We start from the raw sequence: 27,246 nt of genomic DNA, 5'->3' as shown, positions 1-27,246 counted from the left end.
ACGCTGATATGATATCTTAGGTTCATGGGAAGAATTTGATGTGTATGAAGGCCAATACCAGCTAAAGAACTGGCAATTGTGACTTCCCATGGTTGAAAAGAGATAAAAAGAACAACAGGCCTACTCATACAAAAAAGAACAAAATCACCTATAAGAAAAGCTAAATTAAGAATGGAAAGGGGACATAATAAGGCCAAGTATTATATAGCCAATACAAGTACACCAAGCAGAGAACTAGACATGGCAGTAGCCAAGAGCAGGATAGTTAAAGAAAGCAACAGAGGGATCAGTTCTGGTTGCATAAGAGCAACACTAAAGAAGAAACACCCATAAAGTCAGAATTGAAAAGACAGCAACAGATCTCTCTTCTAGCACTGATTATGTTACCTAGTTTGGTAATGAAATGTCTGCAAAAAAGCAATCAAGTTGAGAGACCACCATGGATCCTAGAGTTCAATCCTGAACTACAAATGTTCTATTCTGTTGGTAAACAATGCTAAACTAAATAGACTGATCGCCAAAGAGCAACTATTTCATGCAGTTATGTAAAGCAGTGTTTCCCAACCTTGGCAACTTGAAGATATTTGGACTTCAACTCCCAGAATTCCCCAGCCAGCAAATTGTAGTTCTCCTATACCAGAGGAAAGGGCAGGATGGATGTCTCCTGCAGCACCCTGCTGACCAAAATGGGGTCCCTCCATGGCCCATTTTTGGGCCTTTTTCTGGCTGTTTTGGGGGCCATGCTTGGCTTGTTTTTCAGGCTTTCTTAGACCCATGTTGGGGCTGTTTTTCAGGTTGTTTTTTTTTGGGGGGGGGGGTATTTTTCAGGCTGATTTTTGGGCCATTTTGGACGGTATTTTCTTTTTCAGCTGGCAGAGTTCTTCAGGAGGCCATGTAGAGTAAAAATGAGGTACAGGGGAGCTGCATGCACCTCGTTTTAGCCGCCAAAAGCATCATGGGCTGGTCCTTTCATATTTCCAAGCCAGCCCCATGGGCCAGATTTAAGCACCCTGTAGGCCAGATGTAGGCCATGGGCCTTGAATTTGACATCCCTACTCTACTCTATCAAGATGCTCAAACTAAAATAAGGGAAAGAGTGAATCCTGAGTCTTAATTCCCTATATTTCATATTGCTCCTAAGTATTTTAAGCTTGATTAGGCAGCCTAGAATTATAGTGGTCCCTGCTGCTGCATTCTAGCTAGAAAGCCCCTAGATTGAATTTTGACTAAATGAAAACAACTCATGTAAAAGCTAATTGTTACATGCAGCCCTGATTGGGATTGAAATATGTTGGCTAATATGCTAAGTGTGAGTGGAAGGTCAAAGGGGAGCCATATTGTAAACATACATGCCAGCATGAAGACAGGGCCGAAGATAAAATTAGAACCAGATGCTTTCCCATTTCTCATAAGGTTTTGAGGTCACCGCCCCGGTGTCTCCAAGTCCCTCAGCAGGGAGAAAATATAGCATTGCTCTGTGCCATGGAGGGAGATGCAGCACTTATAAATTTGGTAAGGTACATTCAATTCTGAAGCATAATGTTTTCAGCCGAAGAGGAATACACTTCTTTCAGAGACATCTGTTTTTTATCAAATAAAACTGTTTTTGAATCAGGCCTTAACACAATGCATGGAAATACAGTTGGAACTTACAGTGAACTGTAACTGATCTGTCAAACTGAAAGATCAGCACAAAATCACCAAATATGATATCTGGGTCAAGTAATTGAAGTCATCTGATAAAAGTTTGCAAAAGCTTCTCTTGACTTCTTCTTCTTCTTTCTCCCCCACCTCCCTCCCCTCATTCCAAGCTTAAAGAGCTGTATGAAAGATACTCAGAGTAGATATTGTTGTCCCCAGAAAGAGATCTGGCAACAAGCTTCTAAGATACACGCAGCCTGGTTTTTTCCCCCTTTGCTGTTTTTTTTTTAAAAAAATATCTTTCTTTCAGCAATGTGATTTATATGGCCATTGCGCTTTGTGTGTCTTGGAAGGGGGAGTATAAACTTGGCCCTTGAACTTGCAATCAGATTTGCAATACGATCTTTAACACAAGAAAAGTCCCTACGAATGGAGATTTAGGGGACTCGTGACAGCGTTTCGAGGGAAAGTGGATTCTGAGGGCTTTTGTGTGTGTTTGGAACAAAAAATAGGAGGCTTGGAGCCTTTATGAGGAGAGTTTCTTGCTTTCTTTGTACTGTACAGTAGTCCTCGGATTACAACAGTTCATTTAGTGACAGTTCAAAATTACAGCAGCATTGAAAAAAGTGGTTTGTGACCAGGCGGGAGTTCCTACTTACCACTAGTGCCGGTGTTATGCGCGCACAGCTCTGGGTGTCCGGCACGTGCGCGCATGTGTCCTGGTGAGATTTTGTTTCTGTGTAAAATCTTGTGAGAGGAAACGCACCCATGAGATTTCAGTGATTTTTTTTTATTCCATGCATGCGCGAAAGCAAAAAATTGCCAGAATCTCCCAGGTACTTGCGTCCTCTGGTGAGATTTTGTTTCCTGGGCATGCGCAGAAGCAAATTCATATTGGGACACGTGCGCCCACTGGTTACCAGGAGCTGCGTGTGCATCACCATTTTTACTATCGGTGCTCAGTGTGGCCCATACTGGTACCCAATACTGCTTATGACTAGTGTTGGGCGAACCCAACGAAGTTCAGTTTCGGCGAGTTTGGCCCAACTTTTGCTGTGAAGTTCGGGTGAGTTCGCCAAACCCGAACAGCAGCAGTGCCGCTGCGGCGTCCTTTTCCGTAAAAATAAACAAGGAGGTGGGGAATTCCCCACCTCTTTTTGCTTCCTTTTATTTTTACAGAAAAGGATGCCACAGCGGTGCTGCAAGCAAAAGGAGGTGGGGAATCCCACGATGGGATTCTGGGGGTGGGGCTTTGATGTCACGGAGACTCCTTCCTTCCCATTTCAGCTGGCCGTGATGTCAAAGCTCCGCCCCCAGAATCCCATTGTGGGATTCCCCACTCTCCTCCCAGGCGGCAGAGCTTCGTGGTGTTCGAGCGAACGCCGAACGCCAAACCCAAATTTTTTAAAAAGTTCGGGTTCGGCCTGCCGAACACTCCAAAGTTTGGCGCAAACCCAAACTTTGCAAGTTCAGTTCACCCTGTCACGCTGTGATTTTGACATTGAGAAACATCCAGTAGTTAGATAGTTAACTCTGTTTATTAATGTAGCTCCTCCTTTGTGATGTAACCTGTTTGCTCACATCCTCCTTCTTGGAGAAGAAGGCGGTCTCTAGCTTTAGAGAACCTCCATTACGCTTCATCTTCATTTACAATGTAGATGTGCCATTTTATGTCTCTTCAGACAAACTTTATTTTCTACTTTTCTAATAAAAGAAATTGTTCATTCGAACATGCTATGTCTGTACTTTAATAACCATCACCTCCGGAAGGTCCTGGCTCAGTTCCAGCGGGCTGAGCACTTTGCTTAAGGTAACGGTCCCTTCTAGAAATCCAACACACCCAAGACTACTTATGACCATTCATGACCTTTCTAGCAGCCCCATGATCTAAGTGATCAAAATTCAGAGGCTTGATAACTGGTTCGTGCTTATGACCGTTGCTGTATCCCAAAGTCATGGGATCATCTTTGACAATCTTTTGCGAAGTCAATGGGGAAGCCAGATTCAATTAACAACTGGGTTACTAACTTACCAACTGCAAAAGGTCCCGGTTTTTTGCCTTTTGTGCGTGTGTGTGCAAAAACTGGACTGTTTTTGCCACCCCCCACTTCTGCAGGTCTGCCAAATCCTCTGAGCACTTCATTTTTGTTTAAAAACGAGCTCATTTTTCATAAAAATGGGACATGGGGGCAGGGCTTCAGGAAGCCAAAGATGGGTGTATTTCCACCCTCTTTTAGTTTAGTTTAGTTTATTTAGATTTGTATGCCACCCCTCTCCGAAGACTCTGGGCAGCTAACAACAATAAAAAAACAATGTAACAAATCTAATATTAAAAAAGTAATCTAAAAAAACCCCAATTTAAAGACCAATCATACCAACAAACATACCATGTATAAATTCTATAAGCCTAGGGGGGAGGGAGAAAAAAATTTTCAATTCCGCCATGCCTGACAACAGAGGTGGGTTTTAAGGAGCTTGCGAAAGGCAAGGAGGGTGGGGGAAACTCTGATATCTGGGGGGAGCTGGTTCCAGAGGGTCGGGGCCACCACAGAGAAGGCTCTTCTTCTGGCTCCCACCGAATGACATTGTTTAGTCGACGGGACCCGGAGAAGGCCAACTCTGTGGGACCTAACCGGTCGCTGGGTTTCGTGCGGCAGAAGGCGGTCCCGGAGATATTCTGGTCCGGTGCCATGAAGGGCTTTATAGGTCATAACCCCACACTTTTAGTGGGGGGGAAAGGTGTATCTTATACTCCTTGAAAACGCCTTTCCCATCGCTCCAGTTTCAGTGCATTTACAAGCCGATGCGAGGTTTCAAGCAAAGAATTTCCTGCCCCATAATCTCCCCCACTTGCAAAATGCTCTTCACGCTGAGATTGGGACAGTACGAAAGGGGTTTGCAAGCCAAAGGGACACTTCAAGCAAAGGATTTCTCTGCCCCAAAGTCTTGTCAGCCCCTTTGCATTTGCAGAAGGCTTCTGGTGAGGGGGACACGGCAGGCCAACTGCCTGATCCTGCCTTCCTGACAGGAAGTTGGTTTGCCACCCAGGCCACCCCACACCTGATCCTGTCTGCCTGACAATGGGAGTTTGAGGGATTCCATGGGATACAGACGTCCTTGTCCACAGATACCGCCCCGTGCCCCTATCCTGCCCTGTGCTGTGCCTGGGGTAGGGGAGGGAGCCTAGGGGTTCTAATGATACTGGGCCCCCAATGGTGGAGAAAAGCTAAACTGCCCATTCGGTTTTAGGCCAGAGTCCAGGCAGAGAGTCAACAGCAGTAGGAAAAGGAGAAGCTCCTACTCACTGATACCTGCCAATTATATGTGGCGGCTTCCTATTTTCTCTCCCCCTCCCTCTTATTTGCTTCTTTGTTTGTTTGTTTGTTTGTCTGTCTGTCTGTCTGTCTATCTATCTATTTATTTATTTATTTGTTTGTTTGTTTGTTTATTTATTGGATTTGTATGCCGCCCCTCTCCGTACAGTTCAGTTGTCCCTCCCACCAATGCCCCCAGTACTGAAGAAGTCACAACTTTCCAAAATGTCATTTCCTCAAGGGTCATGGGAGCCAGATTTTGGACACGTTATGTAAGGTAACCCGTTTGAGGTACCTAGGTTCAAAAATTGTTGCCCCACGATGCATTAGTTTGCCCAGTTAAGGGTCATGACAATGAATGTTTTAGTAGTACAGTGGTACCTCTACTTACGAACTTAATTCGTTCTGTGACCGGGTTCTTAAGTAGAAATGTTTGTAAGAAGAAGCAATTTTTCTCATAGGAATCAATGTAAAAGCAAATAATGTATGCAATTCGGGAAACCACAGGGAGGGTGGAGGCCCAGTTTCCTCCCAGGGGATTCCTAGAGAGGCCCCATGGAAGCTTCTCCCCACCTTTTCCGGCCCTGTTTCCTCCCAGGAGATTCCTAGAGAGGTCCCACATAGGCTTCTCCCCACCTTTCAAGGTCCTGTTTCCTCCAAGGAGATTCCTAGAGAGGCCCCATGGAAGCTTCTCCCCACCTTTTCCAGCCCTGTTTCCTCCCAGGAGATTCCTAGAGAGGTCCCACAGAGGCTTCTCCCCACCTTTCCTGGTCCTGTTTCCTCCCAGGAGATTTATAGAGAGGCCCCAGGGAAGCTTCTCCCCACCTTTTCTGGCCCTGTTTCCTCCCAGGAGATTCCTAAAGAGGTCCCACAGAGGCTTCTCCCCACCTTTCCTGTTTCCTCCCAGGAGATTCCTAGAGAGGTTCCACAGAGGCTTCTCCCCACCTTTCCTGGTCCTGTTTCCTCCCAGGAGATTCCTAGAGAGGCCCCATGGAAGCTTCTCCCCACCTTTTCCGGCCCTGTTTCCTCCCAGGAGATTCCTAGAAAGGCCCCACGGAGGCTTCTCCCTGCCTTTTCCAGTTACAGTTTCGGAGGCTCGGGTTTGTAAGTGGAAAATGGTTCTTGAGAAGAGGCAAAACAAATCTTGAACACCCGGGTCTTATCCAGAAAAGTTCGTAAGTAGAGGCGTTCTTAGGTAGAGGTACCACTGTACATAGATTTTCCTATTTGCTATGAAAGCTACACTTTCAGGAGCAGACAGAGTCTTTGACCAGACTTGTCCAAAAAAGCAGTCAAACATTAAAGATTAGAAGTGTGTATTTAATTTGGCAACTTTTTTTGTGCATCCAGGTAGAAATGACTAATTGGAATTAGGTCAAATGCAGACCAGATAAATCATAAGGATGTGGTATAATTATATCAGGAGTGAGGCCAGGGAAAATATGTTGCCAGAATATTCAAGAAACAACTTTCTTGAGAAAAAAAGGAAAGGCATTTTCCAGGTCATGCTTGAAACCCTGCCAAGCCCATCAGGGATGTCCACCCATACCAATGAGTTCATAATTCTGAAAAATCTCCAACAGTTTCTCACATGATACGTGAAGTTACATCCAAACTCTCTGAGCTTCAAGAGCGTAAGCAGCAATGATCCTGCTATTCTTAATCCCAGGCATCTATTTATTTATTTTTATTTATTTTATTTTTTTATTTATTTGTTTTGTCCAATGCACAATAATACACAGTGAAGGTTATAGAGGATATATTCAAATATAATATATTAAAGAAAGAAGAGAAGAGAAAATATAGCAGTAAAATATAACTAGAGAGAATAGCAGAAAGGATAGAAGAGATAGAAGAGATAGAAGGGATAGAAAAGATAGAAGAGATAAAAGAGAACATATAGGAGATATAGGAGAGACTATAGGACAGGGGACAGAAGGCACTCTAGTGAGCTTATGTACGCCCCTTACTGACCTCTTAGGAACCTGGTGAGATCAACCGTAGATAGTCTAAGGGTAAAGTGTTGGGGATTGTCTACAGACAGTTCTTCAAATTCAGTTACATTGCTCATAACAAGCCAGTTTTGTAGTATCACACTTAAAGAGACTTAAGGAATGGCCATGCAACACAACACTCCTGCAGATTCTTGATCTGCAAAGACTCCAAGCTGCTATCTTCTAGGAACAGCAGATTCAGCACTCAAACTAGGGTAGAGAAGACCCTTGAACAAGCAGCTGAAGTAGAGCCCAACAATTATAAATTCAGACAAACAATACAATGCAATACAATACAGACTGCAGCCTCCATAACCTGTTGCATTGGACAGGGGTGACCAACTTTTCTCCAAGAAAACATATTTGCCCCTTACCTCCATGCATTTCGTGCAATTCAAAATGAAGTTCCTTATATGTGCCACTATCCATATTGATACAGTTTCCATCAAATGTTGGTGATCATGACTTTGAAACAATGTGTCGCTGATGTTTAGCGATAAAGGGAGGAAAAGGGAAATTGGCCAAACAAAATTTTTGAATTAGAAACATAGAAGATTGATGGCAGAAAAAGACTTCATGGTCCATCTAGTCTGCCCTTATACTATTTCCTGTGTTTTATCTTAGGATGCATCTATGTTTATCACAGGAATGTTTAAATTCAGTTACTGTGGATTTACCAACCACGTCTGCTAGAAGTTTGTTCCAGGAATTCTGCAAAAAAATTAAAATAAGTTAAAATAAAGTGATGTCTTAATATAAGCTCTGTAACCTGCACAAGTGGAGTCATTAATTTCCCAGAGGGGGGCTAAATTTAGCTTCAAACAGTTTTGTTTGGGCTAAACGAACTCCCTTTAGATTTGCAGAAGTCTTTCAACTGTAGCAACTTAACTGTCTTTTAGAACAATACACATAAAAACAATGCATCAACTCCTTGCTGAGGAGTCGGTTGACTCTCCTGAGACTGAGGTACAGTAATGCTCCAGAGAGGACCTGGGAAAACAGGATTTCTGTAGGAGCTGTTCCCTCAGTAGTATTCACATTATTTTGCAATTTGAGTGTGAAAAAGGAGGGAAAGGGGAGGAGGAAAAGGAAGGAGGAGGAGGGGGAGGACGCTCCTTTTGCCTGTTCAAGGCATAACTGGTCCCCAATTACATACAGTAGAAAATATACTTTAGGACCTATAAAGCCCTTCATGGCATCGGACCAGAATATCTCCGGGACCTCCTTCTGCCGCATGAATCCCAGCGACTGGTTAGGTCCCACAGAGTTGGCCTTCTCCGGGTCCCGTCGACTAAGCAATGTCATTTGGCGGGACCCAGGAGAAGAGCCTTCTCTGTGGAGGCCCCGGCCCTCTGGAACCAGCTCCCCCCAGATATCAGAGTTGCCCCCACCCTCCTTGCCTTTCGCAAGCTCCTTAAAACCCACCTCTGTCATCAGGCATGGGGGAATTGAAATTTCCCTTCCTCCTAGGCTTATAGAATTTATACATGGTATGCTTGTATGTATGAGTGGTTCTTTAAATTGGAGTTTTTTAGATTATTTTTAATATTAGATTTGTTTACATTGTCTTTTTATATTGTTGTTAGCCGCCCCGAGTCTTCGGAGAGGGGCAGCATACAAATCTAATAAATAAATAAATAAATTAGGAAAAAGAGAAGTTTATGGGTGATAGCTAGGAGGATTAAGAAATGACTACTGCGTGAGTCTACAGAGAGGGGCTGCATACAAATCTAATAAATAATAATAATGATAGTTATGCTATCCTATCTAGTTACCCCATGTCATGGAAAGGATTATGATTAGATTAAGTTGTATTCTGTGAACACAGACATTTTATTGTCATTTACTGTTCACGTGGGATAAAAGAACCATTTTGACAACATGCTCACATCTACCATTTACATTTTTGCCATTATCAGTGCCGAACCTTTCCGTTATTATTGCCATTTCTTATTGCTTGTAAGTGATTAGTGGATATAATAGATAAACTCCCATCTTTCGGAATGCCCATTACAAAACAGGTATCAGAAAGATTTCAGTGAATATGATGATTTTTTCAGTCCATTTAAAACAGTTGTATCTCTTACACTTCCCTGGCGTTTTACTGATGAATGAGAAGGGGACCTCCATTTATTATGAAGCTTTTCCAAAATCTGTGACATGTTTGGGGAAAGATTCAAGTCATGCTTTCAATGCAAATTCCATTTTAACTGGAAAACCAGAAGGACCACACACAGAAATTTCAAAGGGATGAAGATGAGTGTCTGGTCCTTGATCTTGTTTTAATATCTGAAAGGAAAAACTAGCCACAATTGGGAAAAGAGGTGAAACACACACACAAAAACCCTTCCCACAGGAATAAGGCAACTCTCTGTTCTTGTGCTCCACCCTGACCATTTTTAGATTTATTTGAAAGCCAACTCAAACTGCCAATTGATTCAAGCTCAAACCGCAAAGTGGTTACTGGCACTTTTGAGGGCTATATATTTAGGTGCCACCCACCCAAGATGGAAACCCCGCAAACCAACCCTGTATTATTATCATCATTTGTGTTAAATTTATTACTGCATCTGGCATCAACAGAGCAATTTGAAAACCAACTAGCAGGTTGAAAGGCAAATTGAAATCCCCAGTTTAGATTGAAATCCCTAGTTTGGAGAATCCCACTTTTCTTCACCATTCTACTTATTGTAAAGTTTCCGATTGTGAGTTCAATTTTATCTTTATCTCGGTTCTCTCACATGTCTATACTTTTTTCAGGTAACAGAGTTTACGTGCTTCTTTGACTTATTTATTGGTAATCCACCAAGGGAGGTTCAGAGGTGTTTTATTTGGAAATTTACTTTGCATCCATCTCAAGTCTGTGCATTATCTCTCCTGGTGATACAGTATGTTTTGTTTTATTCCTAGCAATTTATCAGTATTGGCACATCAGGAGATTCAGTGTTCCTGAGGTTCTTAATACATTGTTTGTATATATATTACTTGCATAATTCATTTTTGCTGTATCTGGCTTTGTATGATAAGTAATTCAACAGACAGGAAATCCGTGTTTTCTTTGTTACTTCTATTTCTGTCAGACAAATAATCCTAAATTTCTTGAATATGAAATATAAAAAATAAATAATAAATAATAATAATAATTATTATTATTATTATTATTATTATTATTATTTATTAGGTTTGTATGCCACCCCTCTCTGAAGACTCGGGGCGGCTCACAACAACGATAAAAACAATATTATAATGGCACAAATCTAATATTAAAAAACTAAAAACCCTATCATAATTAAAAACCAAACAACACATACATAAAAATAAAATAAATACTTTATTGTCACTGTATGTATATACACAGTACCCATGCAACAAAATTCGTATGATGCCAAAGACCAATCTCAACATACATAACAATCCGAAAAACATGCTCAACCCATCACAATTTCCCACCGGAACCATCCAACATCCACATAACAGACCAAGTAGTATTGTCCAGCAGTTCACTGATGGTGACCTCCTAGTACATTGTTAAGTGCAATTATGGCTCTGGGATAAAAACTGTTCAGAAAACAAAAAGATACTGGTCTCTGGAGCATCAAGCTGCTGCATATATATGTGCCACCATCTTCGGAAAAAATGATGATTTTTTTTTTTCCTAATGGAGATTTTTTTACAGTAATTGACATCCACACAGTTACAAATATGGCATATCATGTATGTTTATGGAATAAGAACAACAGTGCAAGATTCAAATACAGTGGTACCTCTACCTCAGAACGCCTCTACTTACGAACTTTTCTAGATAAGAACCAGGTGTTCAAGATTTTTTTGCCTCTTCTCAAGAACCATTTTCGATTTACAAACCAGAGCCTCCAAAACTGTAACCGGAAATGGGAGGGAGAAGCCTCCGTGGGGCCTCTCTAGGAATCTCCTGGGAGGAAACAGGGCCAGAAAAGGTAGGGAGAAGCCTCCGTGGGGCCTCTCTAGAAATCTCCTGGGAGGAAACAGGGCCTCCACCCTCCCTGTGGTTTCCCCAATCGCACACATTATTTGCTTTTACATTGATTCCTATGGGAAAAATTACTTCTTCTTACAAACTTTTCTACTTAAGAAGCTGGTCACGGAACGAATTAAGTTCGCAAGTAGAGGTACCACTGTATATAATATTGCTGTCCTTTCAGACCTCAGGCCAGTCAGGTGATAACTGAGTGCATTGCACCTTCAAGCTGAAAGCAGTTTTTCTTAAACATCATGGTTTTCTTCAAATAACGTTCAAGATTTCAGATATGGGTGTTGTGGGTTGTTTTGTTTTGTTTTGTTTTTAATAAAAAGAGTCATAGAGTATGAAAGTTCCTGCTGAGCAGCAAGGGATAACATCTTCTATTTTGAGCCTTTTTCAATAATAATTTTTATCCATGGCTTCTTTTCGTTCAGTGGAGATGAAAATACAGTGTCTTCAATGTAGGGGTTATTTTGTATACAGTGATCCCTCGAGTTTCGTGATCTCGATCTTCGCGAAATGCTATATCGCGATTTTTAAAAAAATATTAATTAAAAAAAAACCACTTTCGCGTTTGGCTTCAGGACTCAGCTGGGAAGCAGCACGGCTGTTTTAAAAGGTCGCAGCCGGCATGGGGGGCTTCCCAGTACCCCCCCGAACCCCCAACCCGGGTTCTGGGGGGTTCTGGGAAGCCCCCCAGGCCGGCTGCGACCTTTTAAAACAGCCGCGCCGCTTCCCAGCTGAGTCCTGAAGCCAAACGCGGAAGTTCGCCTTTGGCGTTTGGCTTCAGGACTCAGCTGGGAAGCGGCGCAGCTGTTTTAAAAGGTCGCAGCCGGCCTGGGGGGCTTCCCAGCACCCCCCCCCGAACCCCCAACCTGGGTCTTCCCGGCCGCCCACGCAAAGGGGAAACCCCGGCTCCTTGCTGATGCCTGCCGCTCGCCCGCCCGCCAGCCAGAGGGGGAAGACCCAGGGAAGGTTCCTTCGGCCGCCCAGCAGCTGATCTGCTTGGTAGCGCAGCAACAGCAAGGAGCCGAATCGGGGTTTCCCCTTTGCGTGGGCAGCGGGGAACGCAAACTCCACCATCTACGCATGCGCGGCCATAGAAAAAAGGGCGCATGCGCAGATGGTGTTTTTACTTCCGCAACCCTACATCGCGAAAAATCGATTATCGCGAGGGGTCTTGGAACGGAACCCTCGCGATAATAGAGGGATCACTGTATATCAAATACAGGGCAAAATAAGAGTTTTAAAACCCTTATTGCCTCTTTTCTATTTTTATTTTCAGCTTATCTTAGGAAGGAAGTGTGGGTGGGATGGGTGGACAGGTTTCAAATTGATCATTGCATGTCATTTCACCCCTAGAGTAGTTTTTCAGTTGTTTTATCACATGCAGTTTTCAAATTGCTACATCTTTCTATTGGTGGTTGATATAGCTACGGTATATGAAAAGACTTGCATTTATTGGGCAATTAACTAGAGGATTCATATTTTATTTTCATGATCTCTGGTTCAGCTATTGAAAAAAATGAACATCTGATCATGAAAATGGATATTAACTATATTATATGTAAATCATATGTTTATTAGAGACATATCTCACCTTTTTGTACTCACATATACATGCATGAGGAGTGTATTATCAAAGGTTCTCAAGCTTCTCAATACTGAAAGAATAATGAATAACATAAGTATCTTATTTTGGAGGGTGTAAGGGAGGGAGGGGAAGGGAGAGAGATTCATCAGTGACAGATTATTGTCATTTTACTTTATAGAACTGGGCTGATGCATAGCAGCAGAAGCAACTATATCCAACCCTGGCTTTATTTCTCTGTAAGATTTTCTGCTTTCTGAGATTTATTACAATTCATTTTTTTTTCTTTTGAAAGACTTTCAAATGAGATTTTTTTTAAAAAAAAAACCCAACAAATATAATAATAGGTTGTCTGTCCAATCTTGTACTTGTGAACATAGTAATAAGCAAATCTATTTATATGTTTTTCTTCTCATCCCCGAACACATATCTGCTTCTCTCAACATATGAAGAAACACTCTACCAGTACAGTGGTACCTCTACTTAAGAACTTTTCTAGATAAGAACCGGGTTTTCAATATTTTTTTGCCTCTTCTTAAGAACTATTTTCTACTTAAGAACCTGAGCCCGGAAAAATTTCCCAGGAAATTTGAGAGCGGCACAAAGGCCCGGCCAGTTTCCTGCCATTCCCCCTTTAATCACGGCCATCTTGGGCTTTTCTGGGCTGCCAGAGGAGCCTTTCGATGGTGCTTAAGGAGGTTTTGGCAGTCCAGAGCGAACAAAGCATTTTCCTTTATCTGGGCGCTTGGAGAGGGAATAAACCTCTGCCAGTGGCCAGAAAAAAGAAACCCTCCCTTTGCTCTGAGCAGCGACTGTCCTCCTCCTCTTCTTCCTCCTCCTCCTCCCACCCAAATTCTGAGCTTTTATTTCTTTCCTAATGGGTTTGCACGCATTATTTGCTATTACATTGATTCCTATGGGAAAAATTGTTTCTAGTTACAAACATAGTTCCCTCTAAGCTGAGCAGTGAGCAATCGCTCACTTAAAAATCATCATCAACTCAGAGTTTTCCAAACCTGCCCAGAAGCTGAGAGGGAAAGAGTGAGAGGGAAGGAGAGAGAGAGGAAGAGAGGAAGAGAAACAGATAGAAAAAAGAGAGGAAGGAAAAGAGAAAGAAAAAGAATGGGAGTAAGGAAGAGAGAAAGAAAATCAAAATCTAGTTTGAAACTAGCTCAACTATTTAAGTGGCATTTTGATATTGATAGAGTTGCCCTATTATGAGCTCACTGTTATAGACACACGGTACAGTATTTTATTTTGAAATTCTCTGAGGCAAAACAGGGTGGGTTTTTTGTTTGTTTGTTTGTTTATTTATTTATTATTTCTGTGCTGCCCAGTCCCGAAGGGACTGCCGCTCAGACACTATACTTTTCCGCCCACCCCCCAAAAAAATTAGAGGGAACACTGGTTACAAACCTTTCTACTTAAGAACCTGGTCACGGAACGAATTAAGTTCTTAAGTAGAGCTACCACTGCATTTGACATTAAACTGCATTTTCATTCTAAACTTTGTTGTTTATGTAGTAAATTCTTGTGCATGTGCCTTTCGTACGCTCCTTAAAACCCATCTCTGTCATCAGGCATGGTGGAATTGACATATTCCTTTCCCCCCAGGCCTATACAATTTTTTCATGGTATGTTTGTGTGTATGTTTGACTTTTAATAAGGGTTTTTAGTTATTTTAAATATTAGATTTATCATATGCTGTTTTATTATTGTTGTTAGCCGCCCCGAGCCTACGGAGAGGGGCGGCATACAAATCTAATAAATAAATAATATAATAAATAAGTATATGCATACATGCCCCCTCTCTCACATTCTAAATGTTCAGTCCTGTTCCTGATTCTAATATTAGACCTACACATCAAGTTGCAAAGTAATACTGCTCAGTGTGGTGCAGTTCAATTTCCTGTTACTCAGATTAGAGAAGTGCTAGAGAAATGCTGCATTTCTGTTTTCGGTTGTATATTTTGTGGCTTATAAATCCACAAAGTACTTTGGAGTGTACTTTTGACACCACTCGCTCTGAAGCCTTCATTGATTGCCTGAATTCTAGGAGTTGTGTCTCGGAGTTCCAGGAGCTGCGATAAAATCTTTTGTTTTCTGATATTACCTTTTCAAAGTTCCTTTGAAGTCACCACTGTATCATTTATCTAATGCAGAAGATCAAAAAGAGATATTAAAGCCAAATTTTAAAAGACAATAAATATATTATTATATTACTAATTCGTTAGATTTTCTGCAGTGCAAAATTATTTTTCTTTTATTTATTATCTGATCGTCTAACTAACTTTTATTTCAACTATCTTTGGTTGCTTCTGTGCTTGACTAAAACAAACTATAACTTTTTTTTGTTAGACAAAATGACACAGAGGATATCAATAATGAAAGTCAAATGATCAGTTAGATAGCTGACACTACAGAGAAGCCGTTCAGGCATTTGGCAGATAGGATTGTAAAATAACCTGGGAGATACTTTATATTAGCACTTATTTATTTCTTTATATATCAGGCTCGCTTAGAGAGGGACTGTGAATCAGAAACCTACTGCTAATAACTTGTCTACAGGTGGAAAAATGTGAACAAGTAAATGATTGTAAGGAGGGTTTTTAGAACAGCAGAGATTGTTGATGTATCTAGCCATAAAATCTTTCCGTATTCATGTTTGTTTTGGGGCTAAAAAAATTTAAACAGTGGTCTGACTGCTAGCACAACGTGTTCCCTCTCCCGTTCCCTTCTTGACTTCCTGTTCTTTCATGGCTGAAAAGGGAAGGAGGAGTCAGAGGCTAAACTCAATCAAATGCAGGTGGAGAGTTTGTGCTAAGTAGCCAAAACAAACAACGTGCATTCCTTTACTATCACATTTTTTTAAAAAAAAGATTGCCCTGATTTTTGAGGCCGTTTACAGCGCACATAAACTCTTCCGCTGGGACTTTCACTTGCACTGCTTCGGATCCAAACGACATATATCCCCTTCTTTAAAAGTGGGGGCAAGGAGGGACAGTTGACATTACTGCTTTTAAAAGGTTTCCTTCAAAAAGAGGCTTTTATCATCTTTGAAAAGCAAAATGTGCAATGCAATGATCTATGCAAAAGATTGGCAGCAAAACCTAGGCAAAAAAAAATTAACTAGCTTCCAGCTCTGTTATGAATCCAAAGACTCCATCCAAATTTGTGGAAACTTTCATTATAGCTCACCAGCGTTTCATGCAACTTTGGGCTTTCTTCCATTCAGCTCTTGAAATGATTGCTGATTTCTTCCCCCCCCCCTTTTTTTTTTTTAACATTGGAACAAGGTGAAATTCCGTTTCCAGATGAGTTTTTAACTTTGATCCGTGGGTATAACCCAAGATTCTGCCTGGAAAAAATAAATGGTAGTTTGCATCAAAGGTCTGACCCTCGTCCAAGGGCCTGGGCTCTAAGCTGAGACACCTGGACAGAATTTAGAGAGTGTCACCAGAGGTTCTCTTGGCTGCTACTGACTTCAGATCACGTCAGGAGCAACTCTCTGAGCTTGGTTGCCATGCAACCTCATTTTGGGGCATGTTCAAGAGAAACGCACACATGATCCTTTGAAACAGGGTTGCACAGCAACAGTGGGTGGTGGATGGTGTCCCGGTTGACCGCGTTTTAACTCATTCTCCTGTTCTACTCAGAGGGCAGGGCGTGGTCCCTCCCTCGGCCTGAAAAAGAGAAATTTAGGGACAGTGGCAAGTGCCATCATTTCTGTGGAATGTTCATGAAAACATTCTCAACAAAGGAGGAGCGGTGGGAGCATTGGGTGTGTTCCCTCAATACTCATACATCAATGTAATCTTTTGAGTTATTGTCTTTTTTTTTTTTAAACAGAGGCTTTGGGGATTTTCATAGGATTTTCATAAATTCTGAAGTGTAGCCTTACTTTTTAGTATTAAAGGTCTAGCTAAGCTGGCAATTGCTTGCTTGCCAGAATGTATGTATGTATGTATGTATGTATGTATGTATGTATGTATGTATGTATATATATATATATATATATATATATATATATATATATATATATATATATATATATATATCCAGCGAATGTTGCCAAGGTTGGAAAATACTGATCCAAAAGACTAATCATTTTCTAATCATACATTTTGTCATACAGTTGTATCATTTATGTTTTCTCTTTGAAATGCAGGGTTAAATGTAAAACATATTTATCAAAATGTTGATGTTCCTTTGTAATAATTCTTCAGTGTTTCAAATGCAGCTTTCACCGACTAAAAGTATGAAATTGCTTTCCTGACAATGCCACTATTTCTAATAGTTTTTATTCCTGAGCAATATTAATAGAACAGAGCAGAATAGAATAACAGAGTTGGAAGGGACCTTGGAGGTCTTATAGTCCAACCCCCTGTTTGGGCAGGAAACCCTACACCACTTCAGACAAATGGCTATCCAATATCTTCTTAAAAACTTCCAGTGTTGGATCATTCACAAATTCTGGAGGCAAGCCGTTCTACTGATTAACTGTTATGTCAGGAAATTTCTCCTTAGTTCCAAGTTGCTTCTCTCCTTGATCAGTTTCCACCCATTGCTTCTTGTTCTACCCTCAGGTGCATTGGATAAGAGTTTGACTCCCTCCTCTCCGTGGCAACACTACTATCGTGCCTCCCGTAATCTTTCTTTTCATTAAACTAGACATATCCAGTTTCTGCAACCTTTCTTCATATGTTTTAGCCTCCAGTCCCCTAATCATCTTTGCTACTCTTCTCTGCACTCTTTCTAGAGTCTCAACATCCTTTTTGCATTGTGGCAACCGGAACTGAATGCAGTATTCCAAGTGTGGTCTTATGAAGGCCTTATAAAGTGGTATTAACACTTCACATGATCTTGATTCTATCCCTCTGTTAATGCAGCCTAGAACTGTGTTGGCTTTTTGGACAGCTGCTGCACACTGCTGGCTCATATTTAAATGGTTGTCCACTAGGACTCCAAGATCCCTCTCACAGTTACTACTGTTGAGCAAGGTACCACATATACTTTAGATATGGAAATTAAGATACAGAAATTAACTTGAAATTATTTTCAGACATGGAAAAAACTACATGCATTTATTTATTTATAAAAAATTAATGCATGTTTTTTCTATGTCTGAAATTAATTTTGAGTATACTGGTTGTTTACTCAATACACATATATTACAGATATATGTATTTTTAACTGTATTTACATTTAAAAGCCATATTCCAGGGTGGGGAAAGTTAACACTATTTAATGTTGAAAGCAGTGGGGTTTTAGCATGCTTAAACCATTTAAAAAAACAATGAACTATGCTGAAGATCCTAATATAGGAATTACTACATATATAATGCAAACAATTAAAATTCAATGATATTGCTGAACTGGCTTATATTTAATTTATGCATGCCTACTTCACATAGGAAATAATAATTTCATTGTCCTTTTTAACCTTTAAAACCTTGGAATTCTGTATATAAAATTGTACAGAACTGTACATTTAAATAATATAAGCACTTTAATGTCAGATGTGACGTAGAAAATATGGGGGATGAATAAGAACAGCACACAGCCTTCATTTAAAAATTGATTTAATGAAAATTATATAGAGAAAATGCTAACTTTTATAACGATCAGGCTATTAATCGAGGCATAAATTATACAGAGATGTTAACTGGTTTTTTTCCTCTGCCTGTTTTTAAGAATAATTCTTACTGATTTTGCCATCCATCTTTTACCTTTATTGCTCCATTTTATGCCAAGTTCTAGATTTGCTAAAATATATCTTTTTAAGATTAAAATCTTTAGGATGTTTGATTTATGCTTCGTCCTTCCAAAACGTGATTTCTTGGAGGTAATCATATGTAAGTAAATTGCTTGGTTTTTATTCATTTACAAACCTAGCATACTGTTTATTCACTATTCTGTCTTAAGCAACTTTTGTAATTCAGTTTTCCAATTTTCAAAAATGCAAAAGTGTATTCAGAGATACATTCACAAAAATCCATGTGTGATGTTTTTTTGAAAGACAAAATAAAAATAGGAAGGATGAGAAAGCAGAATCCACGGAATCACTTGTTCTTCCAGAAGTAAGCTCTGTTGGACTCAATGGAATTTACTTCTGAGTAAACATGCAGAAGAATGCTGCTATAAACTGCCTGACTGACTCTGTGTGTGTGTGTGTGTGTGTGTGTGTGTGTTGGCATGCACTTTCAAATCAATCTTGTGTCTTTCTAACTGCCTGAATAATTCTCTTCTCGGCTGGCATTGTGGCCAGGGCAAGACTAGAACTCTGTCTGTGGAGAGGGGCGGCATACAAATCTAATAAATTATTATTATTAATTATTATTATCCCCTGTTTTCTACACCATACTGGTTTTCATAAACTACCATAAGTAATTTATATTCATAAAGTTATATTGCCTATACACAAAAAAGTTGCTCTAACATCCTCCATCTAATAATCGTAAACACCAGAACAACTAGACACAAGAACGGTTTTTTCCCGAATGCCATCACTCTGCTAAACAAATAATTTCCTCAACACTGTCAAAATATTTACTAAGTCTGCACTAAGTCTGCACTACTATTAATCTCACCATTCGCCTCTCCCATTTCATAGAAACATAGAAACATAGAAGTCTGACAGCAGAAAAAGACCTCGTGGTCCATCTAGTCTGCCCTTATACTATTTTCTGTATTTTATCTTAGGATGGATATATGTTTATCCCAGGCATGTTTAAATTCAGTTACTGTGGATTTATCTACCACATCTGCTGGAAGTTTGTTCCAAGGATCTACTACTCTTTCAGTAAAATAATATTTTCTCATGTTGCTTTTGATCTTTCCCCCAACTAACTTCAGATTGTGTCCCCTTGTCCTTGTGTTCACTTTCCTATTAAAAACACTTCCCTCCTGGACCTTATTTAACCCTTTAATATATTTAAATGTTTCGATCATGTCCCCCCTTTTCCTTCTGTCCTCCAGACTATACAGATTGAGTTCATTAAGTCTTTCCTGATACGTTTTATGCTTAAGACCTTCCACCATTCCACACGTCTTTGGACCCGTTCAATTTTGTCAATATCTTTTTGTAGGTGAGGTCTCCAGAACTGAACACAGTATTCCAAATGTGGTCTCACCAGCATTCTATATAGCGGGATCATAATCTCCCTCTTCCTGCTTGTTATACCTCTAGCTATGCAGCCAAGCATCCTACTTGCTTTCCCTACCACCTGACTGCACTGTTCACCCATTTTGAGACTGTCAGAAATCACTACCCCTAAATCCTTTTCTTCTGAAGTTTTTGCTAACACAGAACTGCCAATACAATACTCAGATTGAGGATTCCTTTTCCCCAAGTACATTATTTTACATTTGGAAACATTAAACTGCAGTTCCCATTGCTTTGACCATTTATCTAGTAAAGCTAAATCATTTACCATATTACAGACGCCTCCAGGAATATCAACCCTATTGCACACTTTAGAGTCATCGGCAAATAGGCAAACCTTCCCTACCAAACCTTCCCCTATGTCACTCACAAACATATTAAAAAGAATAGGACCCATAACAGACCCTTGTGGCACACCGCTTGTAACCTGACTCTGCTCCCACAAATGGCTGAATGACTGTAACTTTATTGCTTGTGTCCTTACAATTTATATTGACGGGTTCCTAATATGATTTGATTGCTTATTTGTACCCAGACTATCATTAAGTGTTGTCGTTTATGATTCTTGACAAGTGTATCGTTTCTTTTATGTACATTGAGAGCATATACACCAAGACAAATTCCTTGTGTGTCCAATCACACTTGGCCAATAATATTCTATTCTATTAATTCTATTCTATTCTATTCTATTCTATTCTATTATTATATTACATTACATTACATTACATTACATTACATTATATTATATTCCATCTGCTTATTGTGAAAATATACCTATCACTGGCTAATGGCCAAGCCAGGAGAAGAATAAAAAGTAGTGAAATTTTATTTTCAGCTGATAGTGGAGATTGTCTGTCAATTCATTGCCCGCAGGCCAGATGCTCCACACCCATGCCCGGTTTAGCAAAGGGGGGGAAGTTGTAATACATTGCATGACACCAATATGATCACGTGTGTTTGACACCCCTGCTGTAGACTAAGAGCAAGTACAGTTAGTGCTCACGTTACAACTATTTGCGTTAAAAAATTACAACAGCACTGAAAAAAAAATGATTTATGGCCCGTTTTTCACACTTATGGCCATTGCAGCCTCTCCCTAGCCACATGATCAAAATTCAGGTGTTTGGCTTTCGCTGTGTATCAACCGTGATCGACATCAGCTTTCGCTGATGGTTGCATTGTCCCTGGATCTTGTGATCCCCTGCATTGTAATCTTCTCAGCTAGCTTCTGACAAGCAAATCAAGGGGGGGGGGGCAGGGATCCAGATTTGTTTAATAACCACATGGTTTGCTTAACAGCTGACCTGATTCACTTAACAACTTTTGGGAACAATGGTTATCAAATAGGGCAAAATGACTGCTTTGTTTAGCCACAGCAATGTTGAGCTCAATTGCAGCCCTTGTAAATCAAGGGCTTCCTATAAAACAGAAGGGATGCAGAAGGCATCTTCAACAGAAGAGTTTTCTTCTTCTGCTTTTTACACACAAATGCATCCATTCTCTACTCCTTCTCTTCTTCACTACTGCTTGCCTTTCCTCTCTCTGCTCTTCAAGCCTTTCCTCTCTCTGCTCTTCAAGCCTTACCCACTGTGCAGGCAAGAACAGTGAGCATGGAAACAGAATTCACCCTTTCCTGCCAATTCAGTGGATGCGTTTGGGGTGTCAGTCGCTCCTACTCATTGACCTAAAAATTCTAGCAGAAGAGTATTTGTTTTGTTTAGTTTTATATTGTTATTTTTTTTTAAGTGCTGCAACCTCCTCTTTCAAATCCGGATGGAGAAATGGGAGAAAGTGCTGCCAACATTCCTGGTGAATAAACGGAGTGCAAATGGTTGCTGTATAACCCAACACTTGCGAAATGTTATTTTCTAACCATTTAGGTACTCTGTACATTAATTTTTGTACATTAATTTTTTTTAAAAAATTATTGGATTTGTATGCCGCCCCTGTCCATAGACTCAGGGCGGCTAACAAGAATAATAAACACAACATGTACAATCCAATAATAAAAAACAACTAAAAACCCCTATTATAAAACCAAACATACACACAAACATACCATGCATAACTTGTAATGGCCTAGGGGGAAGAGCTATCTCAACTCCCCCATGCCTGGCAGTATAAATGAGTCTTGAGTAGTTTACAAAAGACAGGGAGGGTAGGAGCAGTTCTAATCTCTGGGGGGAGTTGGTTCCAGAGGGCCGGGGCCGCCACAGAGAAGGCTCTTCCCCTGGGGCCCGCCAAATGACATGTGGTCATTGTCATTTTTGGTTCAGGTTTAGGTGTCATAATGTAAGTAATATAAGGGAGAGGTTTTAGATTAGATTAGATTAGATTAGACTAGACTACTAGAGTTGGAAGGGTCCTTGTAGATCATCTAGTTCAACCCTTCACTCAAGTAGGAGTCCTCAGTGATGGCAAACCTATGGCATGGGTGCCAGAGGTGGTACACAGAGCCATAACTATTGGCACGCGAGCCATTGCCCTACCTCAGCTCCAACATGCATGTGTGTGCTGACCAGCTGATTTTTTGCTCACACAGAGGGCATTTTTGGCTTCCAGAGAGCCTCCAAGGTATGGAGGAGGGCATTTTTACCCTCCCCTGGCTCCAGGGAAGCCTTTGGAGCCTGGGGAAGGAGAAACACAGGCCTACTGGGACCACCAGAAATTGGGAAACAGGCCACTTCCAGCCTCAGAAGGCCTCCAGGGAGGTGGGAGAAGCTATTTTTGCCCTCCTCACGCATTGAATTATGGGTGTGGGCACTCGCAATAATGCATGTGCACACTCTTTCGGAACCCAAGGAAAAAAAGGTTCACCATCCCTGCCCTACGCCATTTCAGACAAATGGCAGTCCAATCTTTCTTGAAAGTCTCCCACAACATTCCCAGGCAAACTGTTCCACTGGTGGATCACTCTCACTGTCAGAAAGTTTCTCCTTATTTCCAGGTTGAATCCCTCCTTGGTCAGTTTCCATCCATTGTTCTTTGTCTGGCCTTCTGGTGCTTTGGAAAATATCCTAACCCCTTTTTCTGTGTGGCAGCCCCTCAAGTATAGGAAAAACTACTATCATCTCTCCCCTGGTCCTTCTCTTAGCCAGACTGGCCATGCCCAGTTCCTGCAACCGTTCTTCAGCAAGGTAAATATTGCTGTCGAAGAAAAATAATGTTAACTCAGTAATCTGTTCCTCTTGTTTTTGGAAGCTGGATTACATTTATTGCTTGACACAGCTCCTTTAAGTGAAGACGTTTTCTTTTCTACATACTCAATGTAGTCCTTGACTTACAGCAGTTCATTTTGTGACCATTCAAAGTTACATCACTGAAAAAATTGACTTGTGATCATTTTTCACACTTATGACCATTGCAGCGTTCCCCATGGTCACATGATCAACATTCAGACTTTTGGCAACTGCCTCACATTTATCACAGCTGCAGTGTCTTGGGGATCGTTTGATCACCTTTTGTGACCTTCTGACAAGCAAAGTCGATGGATAAACAGATTCACTTAACAACTGTGTTACTAATTTAGCAATTGCAATGATTCATTTAACAACTGTGACAAATACCCGGGTTAGCAAAATAAATTTTGGGTTCAGTTGTGGTCGTAAGTCGGGGATTGCCTACATTTCAATATTAAAGAACAACTAAAAATAAGGGCTGATGTGTATCAAGTACAAACTCACATGTGTAAGCCCATTCAGGGATTCAGAAACCTAACCACTTGGAGTGTCTTGGAGACCTGGGCAAGGGGCGGCCCGCAGGCCACATGTGGCCCGCCCACTGTCTGTGACCAGCACGCCCGCTATCTGTGACCGGTCCGCAGAGGTCAGGGTCCGCTCCAGTGTGAGGATGAAAGAGCTCACCGCATCTGCCGGGACTCCTCTGGTTCCTGTTTTCCTTATGATTCATCAGGAAAGCAGGAACCGGAGGAGTCCCGGCAGACGCGGTGAGCTCTTTCATTCTCACACTGGAGCGGACCCCGACCTCCTACCGAGAGCAGCCAAGCACAGAAACCACGCAAACACTCCAGTGCAGTGACTGTGGTGCACCGTGTTGCTGTAACCAATTAGGGGTCTGTAGAGTGGTTCTGGGTGTTTAGGTCAGGCCAGGGTCTGGGTCTTTAGAGTGGTCAGCATTTTAGTCCGGCCCTGTAAAACCATCCCAATTTCTCATGCACAAAATTAATTGAACCCCCCCCCCCAGTCTAATCCATGATGTAACTGAAAATATGGGTGTTCTTAAAGAGTAATCACCTGCCCTCCTCTGTCTATGGCATTTCTGGAATGCTAAGAAAATGGAAATAGCAGCAAGGCTGCCGAATACCAAATTCTTTTGGTACTTTTTTTCTTCTGGAATGTTTTTATTTCCTCTTGCAAAAAGATTTATTCCCAAGATGTATTTTGAATCATTGCTTTAAAAAGAAAACAAAGGCAATTTGGTTATTAATTTCTTGGGGGTGGGAGAGATTTCATTGCACATGTGGACTGAGCCCAGCCCAGCCGAGTCAATGTTAAAGGGTGTCACTTCACCCTTCGCTCCGGTTTCTCTAAGGGTGGCGCAGCATCAAGTGGCACCACTCAATCATGAAGTGGCTTCTGCTCCGGAGATGCCCTGCAGATGCCCACCAGCTATTAAACCAGCCGCTTCCCCGCTCCAGCCTCATACAGTGATGCTACTGCGCCGGCTCTGCCCAGTGCCTGTGGCCTGCTCTTCCAACAGTTCTTTGAGTCGAAAGGTTTTACTTACACTTACCTGCTGTAAGATATGAAGACAACAGAAGCCTTTCTAATAGATGCCGTTTTGGAAACGGCCAAATACGATTTAATATAGGTGAAGCAACTTGGATTTAATTTGCTACATGCAATCAACATTCATTGCCACACTGGTCATATCTCTGGCATGGGACTCCTGAAACAGCTCCTTCTGGGCTGTCGCAGTGTCATCTCCAAGAACAGCGGGGCTATCACTGATCTCCAAATTCAGGATGGCTATGAAATCAAATTTGGAGCTTTTGTATTACAAGCTTGTGCCAAACGGACGGTTGCTAGACCTGTGTGCTGAATGACAATACGATGGCTTTTACAGGAGATGCTTTCCTGAGCTGGGGATGCAGCAGGACAGACTTCCAACAAGTTCCTGCGCAGTGAAGGGCTGCAAAACTTTTTAGTACCACACTGTGGGCGTGGCATATTTTGTGGGTGAGGCTTGCCAGCCATGTGACCAGGTGGGAGTGGCTTAATGATCATGTAACCAGAGTGGCTTAAAGGTCATGTGACTGGCTTAAAGGTGGCTAACTTGACATCACTCACGTCAACGGTTTGGGTTAGGGTTAGGGTGCCTGGCTTTTCCTCGCTTCAAAGTGATGCAGTTTCCCTATCTATTCTATTCTATTACTGAACATCCAAAATATACTATTTAATTCTATATATATTTATTTATTTATTATTTATTTTTATTTATTATTTAGATTTGTATGCCGCCCCTCTCCGCAGACTCGGGGCAGCTCACAACAAAAATACAGCAATCATAACAAATCCAAATAATTTAAAATATTTAAGAAGATTTAAAAAGAACCCCATTTACTAACAAACACACACACAAACATACCATGTATAAATTGAACATGCCCGGGGGAGATGTTTCAGTTCCCCCATGCCTGACGGCAGAGGTGGGTTTTAAGGAGTTTACGGAAGGCAGGGAGAGTAGGGGCAGTTCTAATCTCCGGGGGGGGTTGGTTCCAGAGAGTCGGGGCCGCCACAGAGAAGGCTCTTCCCCTGGGGCCCGCCAACCGACATTGTTTAGTTGACGGGACCCGGAGAAGGCCCACTCTGTAGGACCTAATCGGTCGCTGGGATTCATGCGGCAGAAGGCAGTCTCGGAGATATTCTGGTCCAGTGCCATGAAGGGCTTTAAAGGTCATAACCAACACTTTGAATTGTGACCGGAAATTGATCGGCAGCCAATGCAGACTGCGGAGTGATGGTGAAACATGGGCATACCTAGGTAAGCCCATGACTGCTCTCGCAGCTGCATTCTGCACGATCTGAAGTTTCCGAACACTTTTCAAAAGTAGCCCCATGTAGAGAGCATTACAGTAGTCGAACCTCAAGGTGATGAGGGCATGAGTGACTGTGAGCAATGAATCCCGGTCCAAATAGGGCCGCAACTGTGAGCAATGAATCCCGGTCCAAATAGGGCCGCAAATAGGGCCGCAACATGACATATATGCCATGTCTGTACATACATGTTAAACACAGGCACACAAAAATATACATTATCTACTATATAAACTGTGTGTGTATGTACACACACATGCACGCATAGCTCTTCTAAAATTATACACATCCAACTTCATTTACTGCAATAGGAAAAACATACCCAGAGCCCAGAAGGGGAAAAAATAATTCAAAATTTTTCTACCGTTTCTGCGTACCTGACCATACCCGTAGGAGCCCATCACTGGTTCTCCGGAAACCCTTTACAGCTCCATCCACAATAAAATGTTCCTTCTTCCAGGTGACTGCCTTATTTATCCCGCCTACAACTATGCAGGCCAGATGGTGTATACGGTGGAGGAAGAACAAACTCTGGCTCCTCATCTGATCTTGTCTAAGGAGGGTTTCATTGAGCTTGTGAACAATCTGAACCTACACAAATCCCCAAAAGATCAACATTTCTGTTCCTGCGAACATCAAGTGTGGAATCCAGGATGTATCTATTTAAGGCCTGTCTCTTTTCTCAGGATCAACAATATTTAGAAAGTCCCCAGTGTCGCTTCTGCACATTGTGGCGACACATCTTCATCGGTTCCCTACTTTGTCTTGCTCTGCAAACATCGCTGCCCTGTGATTCCCTGACTATACATGGAGGGTAAAGAATGATGATGATGATGATAATAATAATAATAATAATAATAATAATAATAATAATAATAATAATAATAATAATAATAAATTAGTGAAATACGAAGATCTAAAAATCGAGCTGCAACGACTCTGGCATAAACCAGTGAAATTGGTCCCAGTGGTACTTGGCCCGCTGGCCGCAGTACCAAAGGATCTCAGCGGACATTTGAAAACCATTGGAATTGACAAAATCTCCATCTGTCAATTGCAAAAGGCCGCTTTACTGGGATCGGCAAACATAATTCGCCGCTACATCACGCAGTGCTAGGTGCTTGGGAAGTGCCCGACTGGTGATGAAACAAAATCCAGCATAGTGATCTCGTTTGCTGTGTTGTACTGACATAATAATAATAATAATAATAATAATAATAATAATAATAATAATATATTAGACTTTTATGCCGCCCCTCTCCGAAGACCCGGGGCAGCTCACAACAGCAATAAAACAGTACAATACAAATCTAATGGTTAAAACTATAACTGAAAACCCACTATCTTAAAAAAAAACAATAGCCATTGAATGCCCATGTTAGATTAAATCTGAACTTCTTTTGATTGAATGAGCTAATTCTTTATGTCAGGGTCTGGCAACAAAATGTTAAAAGCCAATGTAGCTTTTTTTTTCCCCCACACCCA

At 41.3% G+C, this 27,246-nt stretch overlaps 1 protein-coding gene and 1 pseudogene across 3 annotated transcripts in view; both read left to right on the top strand.

The window, feature by feature from the left end:
• The window catches only part of KCNQ1 (potassium voltage-gated channel subfamily Q member 1), a 459,783-nt gene that overhangs the window by 377,663 nt on the left and 54,874 nt on the right, over positions 1–27,246 (top strand). The window lies entirely within an intron of this gene.
• LOC139158293 (persulfide dioxygenase ETHE1, mitochondrial-like) lies at positions 24,213–26,428 on the top strand (annotated as a pseudogene).

The sequence above is a fragment of the Erythrolamprus reginae genome, chromosome 1, assembly GCF_031021105.1.
Source record: "Erythrolamprus reginae isolate rEryReg1 chromosome 1, rEryReg1.hap1, whole genome shotgun sequence".
NCBI lineage: Eukaryota > Metazoa > Chordata > Lepidosauria > Squamata > Dipsadidae > Erythrolamprus > Erythrolamprus reginae.
The sequence above is the reverse complement of the archived record's forward strand: the minus strand, read 5'-3'. Positions and strand labels throughout refer to the sequence as shown.